Raw genomic sequence first — 6,951 nt, 5'->3', positions numbered from 1 at the left:
AATTCAATAAATAATAAGAAAAATGTATATAGACAGACAAAGAAATTGTATTAAATGGGTAATGAAGGATTAATAACTTTCTTACTGAATGCCCGATGATTTGACATGCCGAGTGTAAGATTAGATGACAGACGCGATTAGTATGACTGTGCATGAGGACATGCACAATGTCAGGATGGGCGAGTGTAAGATTCATTAAAATTACTAATTATTAGAAACAGATTTAATGAAATAGAGTTGAATAATCTCTATAATTTGATAAATTTAAAAGTAACGTGATTGATAGTTGACCTTTGTAAATAGAAGGTAGTTGGAAGAAAGAATAAAAGACGACTGGCATGGCGGTTAACGGGCATTCGGTTACGGGCAGAGGTGAAGGGAGGACGATTGTGAAGTGAGGTGATTGGAGATTGAACTGTAACGGAATATTGTGATCAGGAAATATATTGCTGTTATGGAAGAAGGAATTTTTATTTCAATCTGGTAACCATATCTGGGTACAGGACACTGAAAAGTGTCAAAAATCTAAGTTTATTTTCCTCTTTGCAAGATAAAATAAGTAACGTATACCAGAATTATTTAATAGAATGTGGACATAGAAATAAATGGAAACACAAATTATGATCTGAATATAATTGTGGGATGGAGAAAATAAAAACATGATTGTTTGCAGAAATGATTTTAATTAAATACAGTTTTCTATACACATGTCTTTTGCTTTTAACAACACTCCTTGCCTACCTATAAATAATAATGTATAGTAAAATATGTCACTGTACACTTTAGACTATTAGTCTATTTCACATTCATCCATGTACCCGGATTGTTAAGTGCACTTGTACTCGTTGTTTCCACCAGTTTCATTTATCATTATAAATGGATCACATTGGCGTTTTTTGACCACCAGGCGATCACAGACACGTCTCAAATATTAAATAGGCTTCAAATAACGGTACTGAAGCTTAATAGCAGCGTTTTACCTTACAATAAAACGCTTATTAAGCGAAATACCTTATTTGAAGCCTATATTTTTAAATTCGCCTGTGGCTACAACACTCAGTTGCAATAAACCACATCACTTTTATTAAGACCGTGGAGGGTACTTTTGACTTGCTGTTTTTGCTCCCACCATGCAGGATGCAATGAGTAACATCTATAGTCTATACAGCCTAATGTACTGGTACGTCTAGGTTTTATTTCACATTGGAAAATTGAATAATAATAATATTATAATGCAGCCCTTTGGTAAGTGGTATTATTGCAACTTCGTTTTATTTATAATTATTTGAGATCCAATGAAGGCAACCTCCGTGGCACCGAGCCACGGTGCCTGGTGGTCGATGAAGGGGGTATAACTGGAAACGGAAGTTCAAGGCGGGAGTTTGTTGCCAATTGTGAACCGCTACGTCATCTGTCAACAGTATCGCTCTCTCAAATATTAAATAGGCTTCAAATAAGGTATTTCGCTTAATAAGCGTTTTATTGTAAGGTAAAACGCTGCTATTATTCACAGGAGTGTCGCTGTTGGTAGGTTATATAATTTAAAATCAACAAAGATATCAATATGATTTTTACATAAGGTACTTATCAATCATAACACACCTGTGTAAGTTAATTATTTGTTTAAAATTATATTAGCGTTTTAATTCATAACTTTGTTATTATTGTATAATTTAATTTTATCAAACTACAATTACCGGTAAGAAACAGTGTCTGTAGGTACGCTAGGTAGAAGTCTGTAACTATGAACAAAACAGACATGTATGTAATTCTTTAGTTTTGCTGTGAGATAGCTATGGTATTGACAAACAACAACAGAATCTCTGCCTGGATGGAGATCCATTATTCCACATAGTTACCACAACAATATGGAAATTATTCCATATTGCCATATCCATTAGGCTGTTATACTTAAGCTTAAAATAAAAGATGATATAGGTTGATTCAATGAGTATATTAATTGAAACTGTGTTCTTTTCAGGTTGTGAGTACCTATTCATTCCATCATCAGCTATTGTCCGGAGCTGGCTACACAATCCGGAGGCCACACTGTTCTGGCATCTAACCGGCCTGCACACCGCCATCAAATGAAGTTGGTTGTACTGAAATAAAGAAAAAATATTAACTAGTTTAATGATTGTCAAATGTAATAAAATTGTTTTATTTAAGTGGGTTGTTTGATTTCCCTAAATTAACACATGAATAGAGGGCGGAGTACCGGTGGCAAATTTCACGCAAAAGGTATGGAGTCGCCTAAGTATTCTTATGATTAAATAAATAACGAATAAATGATTAATTTTGCACAATAATTTTTAGGAACTTATAGAAATTATCTTACGAGCATACAAATATAATGTAATATGTTGTTAATATCTATAATACATAATAATATGTTTTCTTATCAAAACATTATCATTAGGTACTAAATACTAGACTAAGAAGTTATACCTGCCAAACGATATATTATTTTCAAGACCATTCAATTACAATTGAGGACTGGAATTATGTGTTCGAGGTCCTCCTCACAATCTACACTTAAGTGCGTATCCATGTTATAAAATGACTGTACTATGGCCACATGTTCCTGGTTTTTCGGAGTGAATCGGTTTCTTAATTTATTGAAGATCCATTTATGAGTGGAAAACGATCGCTCTACATCTACCGATGTCATGGTTGCATGTTTAAGGACTTGTTTATAATTTTCCATTGTAATCATATTCCTTAATTCGTCAGCATCTGGGTTTCTATCTAGAACCAATTCGAGTTTATTTCGCACGGTTTCACTTCCTTGGAGGCTTAAAATACTCCTAACTATATCTATTACCAGAAGACTTTCTTCTATCGGAATTTTAGTGCATTCTAATTTTTCTATCGATTCAGGTATAATTTCGTAACAATTTTTTATAAAGCTTAACTCGTTTTTTAAATTTTCATTTTCAAACAACTTCTGGGCTTTTCTAATGGCAATAGCTTCTTCTTCTGTTCAATTGCATCACAACATTTTTAATCACGTCAAAATATCTATCGTAGTCAAAACTTGCATTTAACCAGGTGCCCCAACGAGCGATAATGGGTTCCGGCGGTAAAGGCACATTCTGCGCATGGTCCCTGAAAAATCGGACGCGGTGTGGTGATTTAAAAAAAATCTTCTTGACATTAGATATTAAGAATTGACCAATTTATGTTCAGATCGGGTCTCTATTGGTTCCCATAATTTTTTTGTTCCGATTTATTCAATCCATAACGTTTTCCATCATAATTTTTATTAGTCATATTGTCAATAGTCATAAATTTTAACAATATAAATTGCAGTTCCGATTTTTGCAGGTCACTATTATTGTTAGTCATAAAATTTGTTACTCATAATATTCAAAGTCCAGAAGGTATACCATTACATAATATTGAAGGCAATAAACTTGGTTACAATAATCGTTATAAGGTCTTTTATTGCAGGTTATAATGATAAGTAGGGGCTCTATTGCATTCTCTAAATTTTAAGTTCCGATTTTTTTTAGACCATAACGTTTTCCATCACAATTTTTATTAGTCATATTGTCAATAGCTATAAAATTAAACAAAACAAATTGCATGCTTGTCTACGTACCTGGGGATTTTTTTTTAATTTGGCTTACTGATTTCCCCTCCATTTCTTATTTTTCATGTAGTTTATTAAGCCATTTCATCCCGCCAACGAGTCGACGGAGCCCCGCTTCGCGGGGCTCCTATTTCCGCTCTGAGGGACACAAGGTAACTAACGAACCTACCTGAGGAATCCGATGTTTTATTGTTTGGTTTACTGATTTCCCGCCATTTCTTATTTTTCATGTAGCTTATTAAGTCATTTCGTCCCGCCAATGAGTCGACGGAGCCCCGCTTCGCGGGGCTCCTATTTCCGCTCTGAGGGACACAAGGTAACTAACGAACCTACCTGAGGAAACAGATTTCATTTTTCTTTATATGAAGGATGTCATTAAAAATGGCCCTTTGTTTGACATAATTATTGAAAGTCATAATGTTTAATATTATATCCTCTAATATCCTAAATATTAGAATATTAGAGGATATCATTTTATGACTATCGAAATTCGAAACAGTAAGTTTATGGGAAACAAAGAGATGACATTAAAACGATACGATTAACAACCATTAGTCCGATAAAATATATGCCTTAAAATATTTCTGAATAATTATTGATATACCTTTGAATGTTATACTCAACAATTTTATAACTTTTGTGATTATAGCGTTTACTATTATAGATGTTTAACATTAGAACTATGAAACGTTATACTTAACAAAAATTATGACTATTGATGTTTATGTCCATAAATTATATGGATATCAATTTCTGACTATCGAAATTCGAAACAATAAGTTTATGGGAAACAAAGGGATCCCGTTCAGATCTTATCTGCTCCGCGACTCTGTGTAGTCCATGAGCGAAACAAGTTACGTGGCGTACTTTAGTGTACTTTTTCTTCAAAATCTTGCCGGCAGCAAGCATGTACGCTGCGCTATCCGAACAGAATATTAAAAACTTGTTCATATTATCTGTAAAATTATCCTCCCACAAAAAATTCAAGCTTTCGTCAACCACCGCTGCAATTGAGTTCGCGTTTACAGTACTAACGACTTTACACGCTAACAAATATGGCCTTTCTAAAGCATCATCAAGTGATTTTATAATTACATTTACTACGCAATTACCGAAATTATCAAGAGTCTCATCCACCGCAAGCCATAAATTGGAATCGAAAAATATATTTCGTATTTGCTTGACGGTCGCATTGTATATTCTGGTAAGATAGTATTTTCTCAAAACACTTTCTTCGGGAAGTTTTATGCCTTTATCTAAGTATTTTCCAAAGAACTTTTTAAATTCTGGATGGTTAACTCTTTTCCATGGGATGTTACACGCTATAAGGAAAACGCATAAATCATAGGCAAAGGTGCCATTTTGGTTTCCACAGTTAATTTGGTGTTGTTTACTGTTAACGTGTTTTTCGACATTATATTTTTTCAACTGCTTTAAATCCACTGAGCAAGAAATACAGTGAATGCTACATTCTTCTTCATTATATATAAGATTTTCGTACGGTTCTATCATCCGCAGAATTGTTGCTTCACATGGCTTATTCATCTTGATATTTTTCGGTTTTAAATATTTAGCCGACGCAATAATAATTCAGATAATATAGATGTAAAGCAGCTGTCTAAATTGACAATGTCAAATAATTAGTTTCTAAATGTCTCATAAATTTGTAAATTAGTAACTTTTTGAAAAGAAAGGTTGCATATGGTAAAAAATATTATATCGATGAATGGTGACTTTGTTAAAAGAAATTGAAAAATAACCCAAAACATTTACGACATAACATTTAGGTGTTCCTGAAATCGATTTATGAAAATAAATGTTAAGTACTTACTTCCAATTTACGAGTAGGTACCATACTAAGTACATTAGGTAAATGAATAATTTTATTATTCAAGCCTAAAATAATAATTATAAAAACGACTCCTCCTCCTCCTCCTTTTGTGTGAAATTTGCCACCGATACTCCGCCCTCTACACATGAAATATTATGTTGATATGTTATAATAAAAATCTCAGTTTAAAACACATGAACTTGTTTTATTTATCTATCACAATGTAAAAAATTAACTCTGCTCAGTGTGGACTTCAACAACACAGAACTCAAGTATGCTAGCATTAATAGTAATTGCCCGAGTACACCATTATTTCATAGCAAATAGCACTACACAGCATTCAGTGCAGCGGCAACATTAACAGTGCCTAGAGATCCAACCAAAGTAGGCCAACCACAGTTTATTTTTTCATAGTGATAATGATAATACACCTACAAATTGGAATATGATATGTCCCATAACAAAGGTACCTATACCGGGTGTGGCCTGTAATATGAGCAAAAAATTAAACAGTATGCTGTACTCCTCATACTGACCAACATTTGTGCAGCGACTTTTAAAAATAACTTGGGGTTTGATTTTTAATACACTTTAAAGTTTATTCTAAGACGCAATGTATTGCGAGTTTTGTTATGTTTAAGGCGTGACAAGCAACGTCAATCACAATGATATGGCGTGGCGATGGCGTCCATTGAAGATAATATTTATTTTGTATGAAAAATAGGGAGTCTAAATACTTCATAATTTTTAAAAGTTGTTGAACAAAAGTGTCACCGTTTGAGGAGTACAATCTATGTTTTAATTATTTGCTCATGTTACAGGGCACACCCGGTATACCTGCCCATATTATTCAATTAAGTATCTTCAGTATTGCTGTGCCCTTACAGGTTGCTATGTAATATGTGCGCAATTAATACTTTTTAGTTAGAGCTTGAGAATACCGTGATCTTATAATAAATCAGCGTTTTATGGCAGGTAATGAGTATGAAACAAAAGTAGGTATACTCACTTCTTTGCGCTGTAGGAGTTCCAGGAGTAGTTTTCATTCTTTTATGATAGGTATATAGGTTGGTGAGGTGCTTTATCCGACGCCGGTGCCCCAGTCGTGGAAGTCTAGTCTTATGTATAACAGTTCGTATCGCATAAATTGCTTGCATCCATGGTATAATAATATACTCCGCCTGGTACTCTATTCCGAGATTCGCGTATGACCTAACTGACACGGGCCTACGTTATCATGCTGTTTACAGGTTCTCAAACTTTAAAATGTGGGAGAATTTTAATCAACGGTGAAAATTATTTTAACGGCATTAATTTTAAGTTATTCATGTAGAAACATAGTAAAATAAAACAAATCTAATGTATTAAATTAAACTTTATTTATCTATACAAGAGAAACGTTTGAAAAACTAATTCACAGTTACACATTAATTACCAAGCTTACGACGTGAAAAGTTTGGAAAACACTGCGACTGCTGACACTGAGCGAGAAGGAAATAACAATTAACACGCGTTCGACAAGGAT

At 33.7% G+C, this 6,951-nt stretch overlaps 1 long non-coding RNA gene across 1 annotated transcript; it reads right to left on the bottom strand.

Moving 5' to 3' along the window:
* Positions 1-1,935: 1,935 nt before the first annotated feature.
* Positions 1,936-6,578, bottom strand: LOC134805452 (uncharacterized). Its single transcript, XR_010146289.1, has 2 exons — positions 6,436-6,578; positions 1,936-2,102 (listed from the first exon to the last, which is right to left on the bottom strand). It is a non-coding gene; the product is annotated as an uncharacterized LOC134805452 (long non-coding RNA).
* Between the last annotated feature and the right edge of the window lie 373 nt (positions 6,579-6,951).

The sequence above is a fragment of the Cydia splendana genome, unplaced genomic scaffold (assembly GCF_910591565.1).
Source record: "Cydia splendana unplaced genomic scaffold, ilCydSple1.2 scaffold_114_ctg1, whole genome shotgun sequence".
In the NCBI taxonomy this organism is placed as follows: Eukaryota; Metazoa; Arthropoda; class Insecta; order Lepidoptera; family Tortricidae; genus Cydia; species Cydia splendana.
This window is presented reverse-complemented; position numbering and strand designations above follow the sequence as displayed.